At 43.4% G+C, this 20,853-nt stretch overlaps 1 long non-coding RNA gene across 1 annotated transcript in view; it reads right to left on the bottom strand.

Annotated features, from left to right (window-relative positions):
- Positions 1-203: 203 nt before the first annotated feature.
- The window catches only part of LINC02873, a 39,874-nt gene continuing 19,224 nt past the window's right edge, over positions 204-20,853 (bottom strand). Inside the window, exon 3 of the long non-coding RNA XR_004177287.1 lies at positions 204-1,175. This is a non-coding gene — a long non-coding RNA (long intergenic non-protein coding RNA 2873). The remainder of the gene's footprint in view (positions 1,176-20,853) is intronic.

A 20,853-nucleotide genomic window follows, 5' to 3' on the forward strand; every position in this document is an offset into this window, starting at 1 on the left:
TAAGGATAAGGATAAAGAGTTGAACCAAACATGATGCCTACTTTTCAGGACCATTTCACTGGAGAGATGGACAGTAAATAAATAATTGGCCAGGTATGGTTGTGCACACCTGTAGTCCCAGCTACTCAGGAGGCTGAGGTGGAAGGATCGCTTGAGCCCAGGAGGTCAAGGCTGCAGAGAGCTATGACGGCACCATTGCTCTCCAGCCTGGACAACAGAGCAAGACTCTGTCTCTGAAAAAAATTAAAGAACAAATAATTATCTAGTGGCAATTGTGACAAGTGCCACAAAGAAAAAGTTCATGGCACTTATGACTGTATTAAAGGACACACCTGGTGAGGAAATGGAATGTGAGATGGATAGAAACTTGGAAAATTCAAGAAACTGAAAGAAAGCCAAAGCACCCAAGCAATGAGTAGGAGTCAGATCATTCAGGGCCCATAAGGCTGTGTTAATAACATTAGACTTGGCCCTAAGAATGGTGCACAACTGTAGAGTTCTATACAGGTGAATGACAGAATCTGATTTGCATTGATAAACAATCGCTTCAGCATTTGAGTGCAGAAGACATCAGAGCAGAGGCAGGGAGGCGTCTTAGAGCTCATCACAGTTATCCCGGTGAGGGACAAAGGAGTAGGGCTGAGGAGGGAGAGAGGTGGATGGAACTGAGGGAGCTGACAGAGCCAACAGGAGCTGCATGTGAGAGTGTGGAACTCAGAGGACCAGGCTTATCTAGAGATGCACCACCGGGAGTCGTCATCTTCAGAGAGTATTTGAAGGCATGAAAGTGGTCGAGATTTCCCAGAGGGAAGTAGCATAGGAAGAAAAGGTGGTCTAGGATCAAAACCTAAGGAACTCTAACATTGAAGATTTGGCAGAAGAAAAAGATCCCTCAAAGGACACTGAGGGAATGAATGGCCAGAGATGTGGGAGGCAAACCAGGAGAGTGTGGAGTCCCAGAAGGCAGCAGAGCATTCCAAGAAAGAAAGAACGGTCAGTGGAGCTTAAAACCCCATCGTGGACAAGAGAGATGAAAGATGAGCGGCGTGGGCTTCCAGGTTGGCGAGCGCACCTTGGGGAGGCGGTGGGACAGGAGAGGGCGTGGAAGTCCTGCCTCCCCGCCGGCTCTCTCTGGGGATCTCTTCCATCTCATCTGGCTGCTCCTGAGTTGTAGTCTCCCGAGAATATGTTTAATTTATTTCATTAATAAGACATGTAATGGCACTTTAAAAATTTCAAAATTCAGGAAAAAATCAAAACATTGCAAGCTAAAATTTTACAATTGAAGATTTTTAGAGTATTGTTGTTAACTGAAGAATCTGAAAGAGATGGACTTAACAGAGAAGCAATCGCAATTAAGAGTTTATATTTTAAATATTACTTCCTGAATATGACTCCACTACTTGAGAAACTTCCCAGCTTAAAGATGTATACGACGGCATTGGCTGTCCTTATTTTTAAATCTGTTAACATCACCTGAGAGTGTTCTATAAAATTTAGAATGTGATTTTCCTAACATGTAGTCATGTGTATCTTACTGAGTGAGAGTTTTGTTTAAATATCATTCCTGAATAAGGATTAAAATATATCTACCATTATACATTTATGCTTCATGACCAAAGACAATGTCAAGTATTTTAATGTGGTTACATTTAGCCAAAATGGGAATTGCTGTTCAATGGGTATAAAGTTTCATTATGCAAGACGCATAAGTTCTACAGATTTGTTGTACAATATTGTCCTTAGTTAACAATACTGTATTGTGCACATAAATCTTTTCAAGTGGAAAGATCTCATGTTAAGTGTTCTTACCAAAATAAAATGAGTTAATTTAACCTCTTTATAACTTTAATACATTCTAGTGATTCTAGATTCCCAGAAAGTAAAATAATCTGTGAAACTGCCCATACTCACTGTTATTAACTATGCATTCTTTTTCTAGTGCTTGTATCAGCCACAAAGATTTTGAATAATTAGATATACCTTCTACTTTGAATAGATAGAAGTTGATATTAAAAATAGAACAGAAAAAAGACAAATAATATTCATAGGGGAAGGCAACATAATTATTGCCTGTAGCAAAAACTATTTCAGTAAAATGGTGACAGTGGAAGCCAAATTGGAGTGAAATACAGAGTGAATTAAAGGTAAGAATGTGGAGACAGCCATTTCTACAGACCCTGTTTCATTCCAGACTTATCCTGGGTTAGCTCTGGCTCACAACACATCCAGGGTCACCCTAATTCTCACCTCAGTTCCATGGGAAGAAAGTGTCAGAAGATTGGAAGCAAAGCATCCTGGCTCTAGTCCAACCCCAAGACTAAGAGAAATGATTGGAGAAGTAAAAGCACTAAGTCTAAGCTCATATGAATTGGGTCAATATTTTTTTAAACCTTGTGATATTAAATTATCTGATAAAGTTCTATGTAGGTAATTTTCTAATAAGCTGGGAGTCAACTACAAGCTCAGAAAAATAGAGGTAACTTGATGCCAACAGAATTGGGGCAAGGAGGTATGAAGGAAGCCAAGGGGAGCAAGGAGGGGGAATTAAAGAACCTGCCCAAAGACAGGATGTGATTAAGCAGAAGTAAAGCCATCACAACTGAACAACAGGAGAGCCAGTGACACCTGGTCAGGCAGAAGCACTCAAGGTGAACAGGGGCGTGAGAAACTTATACCATGTTGGGTGTAAGTTATAGTGACAGAAGTCACTGCTGGCTGGAGTCTGGGCTTTTAACCACATGCATACAGCCCCAAATATCTCTCGCCTCCCCTGTGAGCTATCATTACATATGAAGCTCATTTTACATATGAAGACTTGCCTTGGACACACAGACAGTAAGTGGTAGAACCAAAATTCTGTCCTAGGCCACTTGACCCAGGGCCTGCAATGCCGTTCTGCAAGATGTGAGCTCGGCCAACCTCACTCCTTCCTGCTGTGACGAATCATTAATCAGAGGTGGAGACTGGACGTCTATAGACCCGGAAGTCAGAGCAATGTGCCGTTCTCCTAATCATATCATCTTCCACAGCTGGGGTCTCAGGGGGAGGCAACCCTCATGAGGTCACCAAATCACTCACTCAGCCCTGTTTCTACTCCTGATACAGCAGAAAATTCCTCAGCATAGCTTTCCTGCTGAAACATCTTTCCATCACCTTAAGATCATACCTTTTACAGGAACTGAGCACCTAAAGCATCTCCAGAAGCAAACCAGAAGTACCAGTTGGTGCAGAGAGAGAAAGTAGTTTCTTAACACCCACCCTACTTCCCCACTTGGTGTGGCATTTGGCCTTTAAGGGTTTTGAATCTTCCCACGTATTACAAAGTTTGCGCAGTGGAGAAGAACAAGGGAGGGGAGCGAGCATCCATCACATGTAATTGCATAACATCTCTGACAGAAGCCACTTTTGTCCTCATTCATTGATCAAACACTCACGATGACCCATGGGCTCTGACATGCAAACAGCAACCAGACTCCATGCAGACTGATGGAACAGGAAGTCAGCCCGAACTGGGTACTCATGTGCAGCTGGATTTGCACATCATGGTGTGTCTGTGTGTGAAGTTGTGTGTGTATCCCTAAGAGACAGCTTGCAGATTCTCCAGCCTTGACTGCTTGCTTCCTCTGATCTATCCTTCTGGGTACAGGTTGGTGCTGGAGAGAGCGGGACACAAGTATCTCATTCTGCTGAGTGTCAGGCAACATGAAGCGTGATGTCTGGGAACCAATTCAGTTTGTTTGCATCTTTATTTCAACTGAAGCTCTTCCGTTCCCACACGCCCCAGGGATGAGGTTCTCAAGCGTCCCATGGGGTCTGCTGGTGTTATTTTCACAGTTGCTAAGCAATGCCAGGCCCGCTTCAAGCCTGGTGAGCTCACAGCTATGCTGGGGCGGTGTCTGCTGGTGATCTGGGTTTAGCATTATAACAAATGTAAAGAGAAAGGAAAGGTGTGTGGGCAAACAGCACACGTGACAATATGATGAAGGATGAGTCAATGTGAGACCTAGAGCCAGGAGAAGCAGTGAGCACCATGGGTAGCATCTACTCTTTCCAGGTATGAGCTAGGCACCATGGCACACACAAGTTCATCTAACAGGGATGGCACAAAGGCAGGAGAGGCAGCCGCACAAGAGCAGATGCTTGTCCTCTTGGTCACTGTTGTATGAGCTATGAGCTCATGCAGTGCCTGGCACATGGAAAGAACTGAGGAATTATCAATCAACTAGATGAATCACAGTGTTTAAAAGCAGGAAAGAGCTGTAGCTGTCATCTAACCCAACTTTCTCATTTACTATATGAGAGAACCACTTGGAGAAACTCCCCAGATAAACCCTTCAGTCTAGTCCTCGTACACACCTAACTCAAAAGGAGCCCACCAGAAGAACAGAAAAGTTGCAAAAAGAAGAGGATAGTGGTATTTCAACACAGCCCTTCCCAAGGCACAGGATCTGGGCATCCACTGGTGACCAGGAAGAAAAATGGGAATCATGCCTGTCTGCCAAGGCTTGCCAGGGCCTCCCATCCCCACTGCTACCACCCCCTGCCCTGACACCTCGGGCCTGGGCTGCTGCCACAGGTGCTAGCTATTCACCCAGCCTTCCTCCCTTGCTGTCTCTCTCCCAGACTGTTCTGATAACACAGTAGCACTGGTCCCTCTTCCAGCACCCAGCCCTTCCCACCGGCCTGTCTGGGCTCTGTCCCAGCCCCACCAGCCAGCCCTCCTCCTGCAGACTGTACACCACCGCCCCATGTTCACCCAGCTTCATTCGCCCAGAGCCCCAACACCTGCTGCCCTTGCCAGAAAAGACCTCCCTGCGCTGTCCACACACAGCTGATGCAGAGTTGACTGTGAGCCTTTGACAAGCACCCCAGGCCTTCCCTCTGCGGTCATGACTTCCCTGAAGACTCTGCTCCCCCAGGAAGCCATCCATTTCCATTTTCCTCAGGCTGATCACTTTTGTCATTTGGATTTCTCAGGAAATTTTTTTAAATTGTGGTAAAAGAAATGTAACATAAAATTTGACATTTTTAACCATTTTAAGTGTACAGATCAGTGGCATTAAATACATGTACATGGTTGTGCAAACGTCACCACCATCCACCTGCAGAACCATTTCATCCTCCCACACTGAACTCCATACTTATTAAACAATAGTTTTCCACACCTCCTTTCCTCCAGCCCCACATATAATGGAATCATGTAATGCTTGTTCATTTGTGTCTGGCTTATTTCACTTAGCGTAACATCTTTAGGTTCATCCAGGAGGTAGCGTGTATCAGAATCTCACTGCAGTTTGAGGCTGAGTAATACCCCATGTATGTGCCCGCCACACTTCGTTTATCCATTCATCCGTCAATGGGCATTTGGGCTGTTTCTGCCTTTTGGCTATTGTGAATAAAACGCTGCTATGAACATTGATGTATGAATACCTGCTGGAGTTCCTGCTTTCAATTCTTTCAGAAGTAGATTTGCTGGATCATGTGATCATTCTGTTTAATTTTTTGAGGGCCTGCCATATGGTTTTCCATAGCACTGCACCATTTTACATTCTGAACAGCAATGCACAAGGGTTCTAATGTCTCCATGTCCTTGCCAATGCTTGTTTGTTTTGTTTTTATTTTTGATAATAGCTCTTCTAATGACTTTGTGTAATTGTGGTTTTGACTTGCATTTCCCTAATGATGAGTGATGCTGAACATCTGTTGATGTGCTTATTAGCCATCTGTATAATCTTTGGAGAAACGTCTACTCAAATCCTTTGTCTGTTTTTTAATTGGGTTGTGTTTGTCATTGAGTTGTAAGAGTTTTTTTTTTTAATATTTTCTGGATATTAATCCCCTATCAGATATATGATTTGCCTATTTTCCTCTATTCCGTGGGGGAAGAGTGCCTCTTCACTCTGTTGATCATGTTCTTTGATGTGCAAAATTTATTGATTTTAATAAATCCAACTTACCTGTTTTTTTCTTTTGTTGACTATGCTTGTAGTTTCATACCTTTAAAAATCATTGCCACATCCAATGTCATGAATCCTTTCCCCTATGTTCTCTTCTAAGAGTTTTCTATTTTTAGTTCTTAAATTTAGGTCTTTGATCTATTTTGAATTAATTTGTGTATGTAGTGTTAGGTAAGGGTCCAACTTCATTATTTTGCATGTATCCAGTGTTCCCGATATTATTTGTTGAGAAGACTTTTCTTTCCCCATTGAATGGTTTTGGTACCCTTGTTTAATGTCACTGATCATATATGCAAGAATTTATTTCTGAGCTCTCTATTCTATTCCATTGATATATATGTCTGTCTTTCTGCCACTTTCAATCTGTTTTGATTCCTATAGCTTTGTAGAAAGTTTTAAAATCAGAAGTATAAGTCCTCCAACTTTATTCTTATTTTTCAAGATTGTTTTGGCTATTTGGGGTCCCTTGAGATTCTTTATGAATTTTAGGGTAGATTTTTCCATTTGTGCAGAAAACATCATTGGTATTTTGATAGGAATTGCACTAAATCTGTGAATCCTTTGGGGTAGTGCCTGGGAAGTTTTCAAAACCTTTTCCTGTAGCTGTTGTGTTTATGTATGAATGCCCTCTTTATCCAACTAGATGGTAAACTTCTGATCATAGGAACTGTGTCTTCTGTCTTTCCTGTCTCTCACTGCACAACACCAAAGGCACTAAGTCATAAACAAAATGAGGAATGATTATTCCTCTAACTAAATTTTTTCAAATAGGAGAAACTAGGAACTATCAGCTACTACCCACAAAATCTTCTAGCTTTAGATTTCTTCAAGCTTTCTAGTGAATGACTTAGAACTGATAAAGAAAATAAGAGGGATCACCAATCCCTGTCATATCTGGAAGGCACCGACTCCCTTCCTGGAGCACTACGTACAGCTGATTCCATGACTGCTGGCCACACCAGGGAAGCCAACACCTCTTCCTTCCCTGATAATTCCAACCAGTGCTGCAGTTTGGACCTGACTGTTCGTAAGAAACCCAAACAGAAGGTAATACCTAGACTGGGGGAGCCTTCGCTGATACAACAATTGGCACACTGTGGGGTTGGTTGTAATTGTTGTATTTATCTACCGTTTATTTGGAGCTCGCTAGATATCAAGGGCTGAGTAATAAGTGGGCTTTCCATGCATCTTCTCAATGCTGGGGAACAGTCAGAGCCAAAGGTCATTGTAAAAAGGAGACAGATGTGGCATCTCATTCTCAAGTGAGTGGAAGACCTTCGAGAAAGAAGCCCAGGTGGGGAGCACCCATGTATTTCAACATGCAATGAAGCATGCTAGTTACATACCAAATCAAAGTACTTACACATTAGACCAGTGTTGTCAGCTTGCATTGGCTTTGAGTATGGGTTCTCTCTGTGATACATCTATAGTAGCAGCCTTTAAAAAACCAACATAGATCCCTTCTAAGGAGAAGTCTGCAGAGTTGAAAGTACATAGAGAAGCAGTGGACCGGACTTGGTTCCAGCACACTCACCCACCACAACTGCCAGGCTTGGCTCCAGGAGTCAGGACCAGAAACTCTTCCTGCGCTGCGGCTCATACCCTGAGCTAGGCCCTCCAGGACCAGTGGAAATTCCTGGTGGGGAGTGTTGACAAGTTAATTACGAGCCTACACTGTCTGTGGTGACTGCGAAATTGCCCACAAGAATTGCATGGAGCCAGATGTTGCTGCAATGCTGAGTGATGTGTCAGATGTGCCAGACATCAGGACAGTGCCGACTTACTGCCACCGCAACCGGAGACTGAGGTTACACAGTAGTTTCCCTTGAATTAGTTGGCATCACATAGACCAAACAATTGATTGGTTGGATAGATTTTTACTTTTCCATGAGACACTTGTTCTTGTATAACCTAGGTGCTGAGATCCTAATGGAGCAAGGATAAACGCAGTGAGCTGCAGTCATCTATAAACCTGAGCTTCCGGAGACCACTACTTGTGTTTTCTACCATCTCTCCATTCAGCAGACCACCTCTTCCTCTCTTAGAGCTCCCTATTCCTTGCCAGCACTTCCTGAAGAACACAGACAGCCAGACCTCTGTTGTTATCCTCCCTCCAGCTCTGAGAACACTGTGTGCTCTTAATTTGGACTGATCTCCATGTAAATCAGGTCACTTGGATCGCAGATAAGCTCTCATCTGATCAGAGACTGTACCTCTATGTTCCACCAGCCAAGAGGGCAAATATACGCTGAGAGAACCAGGGCGGATAGGGAATGAGTCCACTCAATCCAATCTCACTACTGTAAAGTAAGTCATAGTGAATGCACTAGTAATACGGCTCTCTCGTGTCATTTTCAATAACCAGAGAAAATATTTACATCTTCGGGTCTTAAGTGCTTATTTGTCTCAGTGGTACGCATCCTAATCCTTCACTGTCTTCCTTGTGCCAAGAGTCTGAAGTGCAAACTCCTTCCTTCATGAGTCAAAGGCTTCCAAAGTGTTCCCCGGCCCACACTCTCCAGTCCAGCCTGACTGGCTTCCTCACTGCCCTTCAAACATGCCTACACATTTCTGCTTTTGTGTCCTTGCATGTCACATTCTCCTTGCTGTGCCCCCATGCCCACCACTACAAGTTCCTGCCAACTGCCCAGTCCTGGATTCAGCTCCAGGTGATCTAAGAAGGTTCCACTGACCGCCCTGGGTACTAAGGATTTGTTGCCATCTCTCCCACCTTTTCTAGATTTTTATTCTTTTACTACTGTTATGGGTTGACTTGTGTCTTCCAAAATTTATATGTCAAAATCATAACCCCAGTACCTCTAAATGTGACCTTGTTTGAAAATAGGGTCATTGCAGGTGTAATTAATGAAGTCATAATGAGGTCACACTGGAGTAGGGTGGGTCCCTAATCCACGACTACTGTTCTTATAAAAGTAGGAAATCTGGACAAAGTCACACACACAAGACAACACCATGCAAAGATGCAGGTGGAGATCAGAGTGATGCAGTAGAAGCCAAGGCAGAGAGCCTACAATTGCCAGCAAACCATCAGAAGCTAGGAGAGAGGCCTGGAGCAGGCTCCCCACACAGCCCTTGGTGGAAGCGAACCCTGCTGGCACTGAGACTTGGACTTTCAGCCTCCAGAGCTGTGAAGCAACAAGTTCTATAGCTTGAGCCACCTGGTTCATGGTGCTTGTAATGGCAGCCCTGGGAAACAAATCTAACCACTTACTAGTTATGTATTAAAATTAGATTTAATGGCCATTAAGGTCTCAATACATGCCTCATACAGACGTAGGTGCTTTACATGGTTTTTTCCTCATTTAATTTTTTTTTTCTTTTGTTTTTGAGACAAGGTCTCACTCCATTGCCCAGGCTGGAGTGCAGTGGCGCAATCATGGCTCACTGCAACCTCGACCTCCCAGGGTCAGGTGATCCTCCCACCTCAGCCTCCTAAGTAGCTGGGACTACAGGCATGTACCACCATGTCTGGCTAATTTTTGTATTTTTTTGTAGAGATGGTCTTGCCCTGTTGCCCAGGCTGGTCTTGAACTCTTGGGCTCAAGCAATCATACTGTCTCAGCCTCCCAAAGTGCTGAGATGACAGATGTGAGCCACCACACCTGACCCCTTATTTCATATTTAATATACTACAAGGTAATGGTAGCATTCCTGCTTTAAAGACAAAGCTATGATCACAGGGCAAGTAAAAAGGTTGAAACCAAGCATGCCATGCTAGGTTTATTGCTTCATGCTGCCTCTCCCCTGTGCTGACCTGAAGGACTAGCTTTCCATGTGTATCTTCTCTCACAAGGTAGACTTAAGTTTCTTGGGGAGAGAGATAATATCTAACCCATGTCTGAGCCTAAAAAATGGCTAAAATCAGACATTTTCTGTAGTACTTGATAAATGTTTCTGTGACAAAACACATTCTATGCATCATATTATTTTCATCATCCTAAGCATCCATTTTGATGTTTACATTATCTTCATGCATGTCCTAGTAGATTGGAGTAGGGGACTAGACAGCTGAGCTGAATTGCTCGGGCCTGTCTCCACCCTAGTAGCTCCTCTGTGGTCCCCTAGCAGCTTGATATCACATGATAGACACTGCATATGTCTTTGTGGCTTTTTCTAATCTTCATTCCCTGGGATTTGAGGAGCTTGGGAATCCAAGGACACTGCTCACCAGAGTTTCCAAGACCAGCAGCTTCTGTGGGCTCCAGGCCTCTGGCCTTGGGAATGAGTGAACACGGAGCCGTGGAGGCACCCAGCTGTGCTCTCAGGCAGCTTCCTTTCCTCGCCACAGCTGCCTTTGAAAGGTGCCTCCTTGCAGAAGCATCTGACAAGCCCCTGCACACAGTGTGGCCTTGTGTTCCTCCACTACAGTCGGACAGGGCCCCTCAGTCAGCCATGCTCCCTTCTATCTTCAAGGGTTGTCTTCTTATGTGTGTGGAAGCCAAGACTCTTCTGCCCAGAAGTCAGCTGGCACCAAAGCTGCAAAGAAAGGGGAGCCACTGCTCAGGAGAAGAGAACGTGGAGCTCCCAAGGGCATCCATGAGAGAAAAGAGGAAGGAAGAAAGACAGGGATGCTGAGGAAGGGCAGGCAGGCCCATCCTCCAGGGTTTAATGCACTGACACGTCCTCCAAATCTTGAGTAAATTCTACTAACATCCACAGTGTGGTTGATTTCTTATGGAAACTTGTAAAGAAGCCAAACTTTGTACCTAGCAGATAAGAGGCAAAAGAGAGAGAGTGCCTACCATGGAATTGAGACAACAGCTACATCCAGGCAGCACTCTTTATTTAAAAGGTGAAATGAACTATTAAAAAAAGAGAGAGAGATATAAGAAAGTAGGAGAACATATGCCAAAGGAGTCTGTAGAGTCAGGAAAGGCCTGTCCAAAGAAGTGGATATGAAGCTGAGGACTAAAGGGTAAGTAGGAATTACTTAAAGCAAAGGGTAGGGAAGAGTGTTCCAGAGAAGGGGATCAGCACATGAGAGGGCTCTGAGGCATGTGTTGGGGAAGGAGTCTCTAAAGGACTCAAATCCAAATGGGTGGCCAGAACTGCCTGTGTAAGCACCTACTACCCAGCAATATGGTATTTTTAGCAAAGATCACAATGATTTCAAAACAAAGCCAGGAATTACTCAGAGACAATAGGAAAAGGTATTTTTCTTTGAATTAAAGGAATATTATTTGAGGCTACGTAGAGGAAAATTAATAAAACTTACAGACTACACTGGAACAAGGACCCTTTTTATAGGTGTTTGCCTTCACACATGATTTCATCCCAGCAACTGATATTCCTCAGGTGAGTGCTAAATCTCAAGAACTTAAAAACACAGGCATGAAAGTCAAGAACTGAGAGGAATTGTCCTCTGGAGGAAATGGAGTCCCAGAGAGGAGAACTAACCTGCCCATGGTTACAGAGCTAACTAGTAGGAAGATTGGAATTGGAATAGGAACGCAAGTGTCTTGACCACCGGCCTAGTGTCATGCTCCAAGAAACCACACTGCCTCCTTTGGGAGTTGAGAACTTGTATTGCCTTGGATTTATTTCAGACGCCAAAGCCTTGGCCAGTTTTCTTCATTCTCAATTCTAGAATATGAACTTTCTATATTCTACCTATTCAATGCATGCAAGCTTTTCAGTACCAATGTATTCAAAAGGGAGTTACTGCTGTTGTAAGTAACTTTTAGGAGAAGAATTAAAAGTCAGAAGAAGAAAAGGAGATAAAATAACTTTCAGTTCAATACGGCAGCTTGAACATCATCAATCTACATTCTCTTCTGAAACGCTATTAAAATGGAAGTAGGAATTTTGAACTCATGAGAAGACAAAGAGAATGAGAGAAGATGGCAACAGACTGGAGACATAACCAAACTTTGGAAGACAGAAAATGGATGAATGAATGGGAACTGACTTACCAGAGGGGTGAAACTGCAGCACAGGAGACAAGAAGCAAAGCAATCTGGGTCACCGAACCTCAAAAGGGCTCAGAAACGGGTGGCACCTGGTGAACTGAAGGTGGAGAATAAAGTTCGAGAATGTGTTGAGAATCTGTATTAGGAGGAGTAAGAGGCCTCCCCCAGCCTTTTCCCTAACCTGCAGATCTGTTTCTTCCCAATACTGGCAGGAAACAGGGGAACAGGGAGGTTGTGGGCTTGGAGATACCATGCATGACAGAGGGCAGCGGGGACCATGCTCTGTGAAAGTGCGGGATGAAGAGAAAGTCTACGGGCTGAGAGTGAGCTGCCCAGCTCACACACCCCACCAAAACACTCAGGCCAGGAGAAGTCGGCTTGCACCCTAGTCAGGAGCTCCTCCCTGGATAAATGGACTGGTCTGAAAGAAAAGACCTACCATCAGTTGCAGATGCCTCTTGCTCCCCCACCAGAAGAATTTCACCGTGAAACTCCCCAGTCACCAAACTGAGACCCCACACCAGAGCTGCCAGTGAGTTTTTCAGTGCCTCTCTCTAAAATAATAATGGCCAGTTGAGGTCACTAAATATTTTATGAACATCTCTAGCATGAGGACAGAAACTAAAATAAACAGAAAAATTAAACACACACACACACACACAAAACAGGGTCAGAAGGAGCAGAAAAATACTTTACAAGTAAACTTTCTGAACAGCCTCATACTGGTGAGAAGACCCAAGAACGGGATGTGATTAGAAGAAGGGCAGATCCGGAGAACAAGGGCTAGATCCTGGGGACTGAAAGTGCTAGAGAAAGTTAAAAATACAAAACCAAAAAGCCATTAAGGGATTGGAAGGTAAAGTGAAGAAAATTATCCGGGGCCAAAAGTTAAAGAATAAAAAACAGTAAAGGTAAGAAATTAGAAGGCCAATCTAGACAATGTTATGTCTAATTTACAGTAAGAGGTAACATAGAAAATTGAAGGAAATAAATAATTAAAGAAAGAATACAAGAATTTTCCCTAAAAGTAAAGTGAATTTCTAGAATGCAAGAGGCCTTGAAGGATGAAAAAGATCCACATAAAGACATGGAGCTATCAAATTTCACAATGGGCAGGATAAAAAGATGGTCCGAAAGCTTCCAGAGAAAGATTTTAAAAATTAACATAGAATGACTTAGGAAACAGAATTGCATCGAATCTCCCAAGAGCAACAATAGAAGCTAAAACACAATGGAGCAATGCCTTCAAAATTAAGTGCAGAATTTTTTTCCAACCTAAAATTCTAAAGCCAGCCTAACTTTCAGTCGAGTGTGAGAATACAATAACGACCTCTTTGAAAATTTACCTCCCATCTACCCTTTCTCAAGAAGCTACTTCTTCACCAAAAAAGAGTCAGGGAGGCAAAGAATAAAATGAGAGAAAGAAAGGTACTATTGTCTTAGTCATTCAGGCTGCTATGACGAAATAACTTACTGAGTGGCTTATAAACAACAGTAATGTATTTCCCACACTTCTGGGAACTGGAGGACCAAAATCAAGGTGCTGGCAGATTCAGTGTCTGGTGAGAGCCCACTTCTTGGTTTCTAGACGTGCTTTTTCTCACATGCCAGAAAGAGTGAAGGAGCTCTTTGGGGTTCCTTTTAGAAGGGCACTAATCCCATTCATGAGGGCCCCACCTGCATGACCTCATCACCTCCCAGAGGCCTCAGCTCCTGATATTGTCACTATAAGGATATGTTTCAACATATTAATTTGGGGGAGACACAAACATTTAGTCTATATAGTAAGTGTTCAGGATTAAGGGGCTGGAATCAGAAGTTGGGAAAGGTAATCCCTAGGATAATGGTGTAGCAGGTGTGGCAGGCGTGGGGAGCCAGTGGTGCGGTTCACAGCAAGAAGAGTAAGGAAATACAGAGGCAAACACCCAGCAAAAATGCCGAGAGTTGGAATGACACCCTCGCAAGGGTAGGACTTAGGGAAGAGAAAAGGTGGAACGTGGAATGGTTTTTTTTGTCGTAAGTCTTGTAACACTGTTTGACACTTTATGCATTACTTTGGTTAATTTTTTTAAGTGGGGCGAGAACAGAAGGGAAATGAAAAGGCATAATGAGAGTGAATCTTCATATAGTGATACCCTGGGGATAAAGAAGTGAAGGGATGTTAGCTTGGAGCAGAAATGGAGCAGGGACAGGTGGGATAGTCAGGCAGGCAGGATAAGCTTTTGCACCAAGCGCAGAGTGAGCAAAATGAAGGCTATAAAGCCCCGGTCTAAGAAATACCTGCCCGGAAATCATGTGCAGCTTAACGTGGACAACTGACTCATGCTTTTTCCACCCAAGTCTCTGTATCACTGGGATCTGGCAAGAGGAAGGCAGGCGAAGTGAAATCTGAAAGGCACAAGATATCAGAAAGGAGGAAGAAACGCAACCAAGGCCTGTGGATGGTGCGTTGCCTTCATACAAGCCTCATGACCTCACCACATCCCATCAGATCCACAACGAAGGTAGACCATCAAGTCTGACAGCACGGTGACTGCTATTCAGAATAGCCCAAGTCATAGCAAATGTCATTGGCCTTTAGCAGACTGTCCTTATTTCAGTGATCTTTTATTTTTGAACCAGGGTCTCACTTTGTCGCCCAGGCTGTAGTGCAGTGGTGTGATCCTAGCTCACTGCAGCCTCAATCTCCTAGGCCCAAGCGATCTTCCCACCTCAACCTCCTAAGCAGCTGGGACCACAGGTACTTGCCACCATGCCTGGATACTTTTTTAAAACTTTTTGTAGAGATGGAGTCTTACTAGTTGCCCAGGCTGGTCCTGAACTTCTGGACTCAAGCACTCCTCCCGCCTCGGACCCCCAAAGTGCTGGGATTACTGGTGTGAGCCACCGTGCCCAGACTGAAATTTTGTACAAAGGGTTTTCATACATTTACTGTGATCTAAGTCTCCAACCAAGTTTTGCCTTAAGATGTAACATTTTTCCACTGCAAATTTACTTACCAATGTTTTTGTTTTTGTTTTTCAAAACAGAGCCTTGAGTACTCCGTGTTGTTTACACCTTCCTGCTTTGCTCTTTTTCCTACTGTCTCAAATGCCTTCTTCCTGCCTACCTCCACTCTCATCTGACTAACCAGGACTCAGTATTAAGACTGCCCAAGCATCGCCTTCCTCCAGGAGGCCTTCTTGGACCTCTCACCCTTCTTCTACTCCCGGTCCAAGGTGGATAAGATGACTTGCCTCTGTGCTCCCATGCATTGCTCACAGTTCATGGTTATTCTTAACCCACGGAAACAGAGCTATCTGCGACCATCTGTCCCCCATACAGAACTATACGTTTCAAAGATTAGCAGCTATATTTGATTACCTGTGTATCCCTAGCAGCTCACGTCACACCAGCACCAAAAGGAATAGCCTGGAGAGCAGTAACAGCAGGTGGTGGAAAGTCAAGAGCTAAAGAATTCATGTTGCTCCATGAAAACAGGACAATTTAGACAAGGGGCTTCTCTCTGAGGCATACGGCTTGGCCAGCAGAGGCCTGGCTGGAGTTAAGTCCTCAGGTCTCCCGCTGCTGGGTGCCCTTGGGCAGGGTGTGAGCGGTGCAACCTTATGCACTGTCTTTGCTTCCCAGTTTTGTGACCTTGGTCAGGTTAGTTACACACTCGCAATCTCAGCTTCCTCATCCGTAAAGCGCGGAGAACAATAAACTGTGCCTGGCAGGGATGTTGGAAAGATTATCAGAGGGAGTGCATGGCAAGTGCCTTTGCTGAGTGCCTGGCACGGAGGGAGGGCTCCAAAACTGGTAGAAGATATTGTGATTATTGTTTCTAACAAGATACCAGGAAGCCACAGGAGGCTTTTAAGCCACATAATGACACTTTTGTCTTTGACAAAGGTGACTCTGGCAGCAGGGTGGAGTACGAATTGAATGGGAGCAAGAGTAGAGGCAGAGAAAGGGCTATTCCCACAGGCTAGATGAGAGATAAGAGGGCCCAAAGCAGAGCAGAAGCAGTGCCAGAAGCAAAACCTGTTTTCCGCACACCCCTTGGCCTTCTGTCTCCTGTTTGGCAAACCCACCTCCCCACAGAGCCTCCCTGCAGGAATCATCAGGAACCTGTGCTGAGAGCTGCTCTAAGGACCAGCGCCAAAGCAATTAAGCATGTAACAATGCATTAAAATGGAAGGCAGGTTGGAGGAGAGGATAAACACCATAGCCTTCCCCAGCAGACCCAGAAGGCCCTAACCTGCATCCATAATCTCCCAGAAATGGCTGCAACCCAAATGTCCAAAGGAGAAGGTTTAAGTGAACCCCCATACAATGCACATGTACTCACAGACACACACATATATGTTTCTGAGATGGTGCCAGACTGAGGGAGCCCAGGCCCGCTGTGGGATGTTTTCCAAACTCCCAGTACCAGAGTTCCCATACACTTGAGTGCAGGTGGGAGTGGAATGCAGGGTAGGAGAGGAGGGTCCTTCACCCAATAAGCCTCTCTGTAGATACTGAGCTCACGTGTTCATTCCCAATTGGAAACACATGCGCTGTCAGGCCAGGCAGGAACCAGAAATCAACAACATATAAAAATATTGCCTTGCACAGACACTTTCACTCCGTGATCTCGCCCCTCCTCCCCAGTCTCCCTTCACTTCTTTATTGGCAATGGGGCTTGCTGGGGAGAGACAGGCTCCTGTGCCCCATAAATAGTAATATGAATGGAGACTGTACATATGGTTCGGGTCTCTATTTCTGAGTCATTCTGAATGCACCTGAAGTTGTAGCAGCCAAGGGAGAGATTTTCAGTGGCACACAAAGCCTACTTTGAGAAATGTGGAACGAAGGCTTCTCTTTCTTCTGGAAGGGAGATGACTCCGTGTTTTGTTTTTCTCATAGTGCCACAAGGTGATAGCACCATCTCAACACCTGTAGTCATAACCTGGAGGGAAATTCACCTCCAAAAGCACGTAGCTGCATATACAATCTCAGAGCAAAAGTGTCTTTCAAGCAAGGGCTTTCAATCTGGAACCCCAAGATGGTATCAAAAGGTTCATGAGCATCTTCAAACTTTTACATCGTAATAGGTTGCACCTGTGTGCACACATGTATTTTTGAGAAAGCCCACAGATTGTTGTCAAATTCCCAACAAAACCCATGACTAAAAATGTTTAGAGCTACTGACTTTGCTGTTAACTAGCCCTGTGACCTCCATCCTCATCTGAAGCTTGAATTCTCTCTGTAGAGTTTCATTCATGCAATAATCCAATTTATGCTTGAACTCCTCCAGTGATGAAAACCCGACAGAATAGCTCAGTAATTGAGAACAGGGGTTCGGGAGGAGATGCTTCCATGCCCAGACCCTGGTGCCGACACTTTGTAACTTCATGACTTTGGGCCAATATTTCAGCCTCACTCATCCTTGGTTTCGTCGTCTACATAAATGCATTGTAATACCTCTTAGCTATTTTTGAGAAGATCAAATGAAATAATGCATGCAAACCTTTGAGCACACCGAGGGGAGGTAGTAAGTGTACAGTAAAATGGTCACTGCTATTGCAGCATCGTTATTATTATTAGAGAGACAGCTCACTACTATTCTCAAAAAAAAAAAAAGAAAAGAAAAAACAGCTCCTTTCTGTTTTTCCTTCATTGCAAAATTCTTCACCTTAATGTTGAACCAAAAACTACTTCCCTGCAGCTGGTAGTCAGTCATTGGTCTTTACTGACACCTGGCATGCAGAACAAGAGATAGAGCTCAAAGCGGTCTGTCCTATCATTCATTAGCAGCATGCCAGGAACACTTGCATCCACAAATCATGTGTTCAAAAGGAAAGGAAAAATTAAAGATGGAGAACTTTAGACTCAAGATAACAAAACGGGTTTTTTGTTTGTTTCATGAAGACATTTGGACAATAAAGATATACAGTTTGAAGTGGACTGTTTTAAAATTTAAACATCACTGAGTAAATCCAGCATCTGTTCACATTTACCATTTATCAAAAGATCTTTCCCTGTGGGTCCTGTCGGCACCAGCACTGTCATTGACACAGTGTTTTCACTAATTCTTCTAGACCCTTCGCTTCCACTGTTATCATAAATGAAGCCACTCAGACAAAGTCAGTGTGTTACACACGACACTTTATGTCCTCCCAGAGCACAGCCAGCTTCTGTTCCCAGTCCGCTGTAAGCTCTGTGAGAGCGGGGGTAATGGCTGTCTTGTTCCCCTTCGAGTCTGTAACACCTCCTACAGTATCTGGCTCCTGTTAGGAACTTACTAGAGAGTTGTTGAATGAATGAATGAACCAACTTACAAGCAACAGTAACGGGTGCAAAGTAAATCATGTCCTTTATTAATCCATAGTGCTATATCCAGTTTAGGTAAGAAAAATGTGTGTTATAATTAAAATGAATTTAAGGACAGGTTTTGTATTTTCTCACTCCTGAAATCATTTGTTTTATCAGCTAAATGCCCACAGATCTTTAAGTCATTCATTTCATCATCTGCTTTTATATCCTTTCAGTCATTCTTATTTTCTTCTGGGTATTGAAGACTGATAATTCCTAGCCCCTAGAGATGTCAGGTCCACAGCTGAGAGCCATCAGCTATCCAATGTATTCCCATTGTCCTTCTCTGGGAAGAGCCAGGGTGTCCTGAACTGCAGGGTTTGTTACCACCTTTAGGGAGCCAGAGGTTTAAAGGAGAAGACAATATTGAAGAGATATTGTAGACCACTAAGTTCGGTTCTTTCTTATACTCAAAAGGTCTTTAAGATTAGGTACCTGGAGCTATATAGTGTTAGAAGCGAAAATAGTACATATGATTGAATCATGTGATCTAGAAAGAAAATATTAATTCTCTAATCTTGGCAATTGTCTAGGATAACAAGACTGAAGCGATCCTGATTCTGCACACTCATTCTGGTCAGGGAACTGGTGGTGCTCTAGAAACCAAATCACCTTCAAAAATATCCTTATTAGTACTTATTAGGCTTAAAGTAATACACTGGGCAAAAATAAGAGCCTCTGCCCTCAGTGATCTATTAAGAAACAAACACTTGGGCAGTTTTAAAATGATGATCTGAAACGACAATTTGAAAATAATACGGTGGTAAAATAGGCAGCTAGCAAAAGAAATTTGCACTGCCAAAAATGTATTTAAAAGTTCAGCCTCGATGGGAAGCAAAGACATGAAAACTAAAACTTCAGTAAGACACAATTTTGGGGGTAATTAAAATCTGTAAAGATTCCAAAGGAAGCAAGGATGCAGTGCTGGTGACCACCGCGAGAAGCAGGCATTCCCGGCTGTGGCTGATGGAAGGAAAAGCAGACCAGTGGAGCCTTTCCAGAAAGCAATTTGGCAGCCTATTGCAAAAACCTTAATATGCACACCCTTTGACATAGCACTCCCACTTGTAGAAATATATCCTTAGGAAATTATTGGAGACATACATAAAGACATACATATGTGCAAAAATATTCATTGCAGCATAATTCATAATAAAAAGTAGGAAACTTTTAAATATCTGATGTTAGGGGATTTATTAAACTTCAATATATCCATATGATTGAATATTATACCTAAAATACTTGTGTGTCACAAAAGAATTTTTACCAGGAAAATGTTTGCAGTTTATTGCTAAGTGAAAATCCTAAAGGAAGAAAAGAAGCTTTCAATGCAGAAATTCAACAATACACCACCCTCCTGAGTTAGTTAACTCCTAGTTTCTTTTAAATCTTAATTTGTTCATCCTCATCTCCTACAAGGTCAGTTCTCTTTAAGTTATGTCCTCAGAGCTCCATGGCCTCACCTTCTTAGCATTTCTCAACTATGTAAATAAAGTTGTAACTTGCATTTATTTGTGTGACTCTTTGATTAATGTCTGACTCTCCAACTAGACTATAGTTGAATGAGGGTAGGGCCTGTTCCTGGCATATGATAAATGCTCAATATATTTTGAATGACACCACATTACTTAAAAATCTATATGTATGCGCACACACACAAAAGTGATGGAAATAATATTTCCACTGTTGATATTTTAATAATGAAGTTCCTAGGACTAGTAGGATGGTGAGTGATGTTTTTTCTTCCAGGTCTTCTGAACTGAGTATGCTATAGCACTTCAATCACTTTAAAAATTATAAATATTATAGGAAAAATAAGTTTGCTAAATCAGTATAATGAGTGGTGTATGTCTTCAGAGGATCTTCCTTGAGCATTTAGGAATACCTGATTCCCCTGAGCACATGCAAGCAGGGCTGGGCAGAGGGTGGGAATTCTATCTGGTAGGATCTAGTATGTATGGAATCCTGAAGGAGGAACATGGACGCTTTTGTCAGAGTTGGGAGAGACAGAGAAGACAGGGGCTGGGGCTCCAGGGTGCGGGGCAGAATGAGTAGGGGAACATCTGTACTGCCATTGCTCATTGCTGGAGTGAGAGGGGTCTGCCTAGAAGTGATGGGAGGTGACACTGGAGAGGAAGGTGATGGAGAGACACGCGGGTCTGTATGGAGCCTGTAGTCAAAGGAGAAATCACTGGGGGTGGTGACATCCTTTGTTGAAGTTTAAAGAGGTCACTCTGACTGCCCTGCAGAAAGTGAACTGCAGGGGAACGGATCTGGGCACAGCAGGGCCCGTTTTGAGGCTGTTTCTATTATCTGGGCAGAAAAAAAAGGAGGATCTGATATAAAACTTTGGCTGTAGGGATAGACAAGAAAAGACTGTTCAAGAGCTTCTGAGAAAAGAGAAACAGTAGAAAGAGTCAACAACTACATACGATTTCTATCTTGGGTGACTATAAGGACAGTTGTGCCATCAAATGAGATAGAGAATTTCAGGTGTATTTTAGAGGATGAGGAGATAGACTTCGGGCAGGTTGAATTTGAATCTCAGAAGAAACATGTGGGCTAGAAATTTAGACTTGAGCATCATCCACATATAAGTGATGGTTAAAACCCTGCAGGTGGAT

This window comes from Papio anubis, chromosome 12 (genome assembly GCF_008728515.1).
Source record: "Papio anubis isolate 15944 chromosome 12, Panubis1.0, whole genome shotgun sequence".
In the NCBI taxonomy this organism is placed as follows: domain Eukaryota; kingdom Metazoa; phylum Chordata; class Mammalia; order Primates; family Cercopithecidae; genus Papio; species Papio anubis.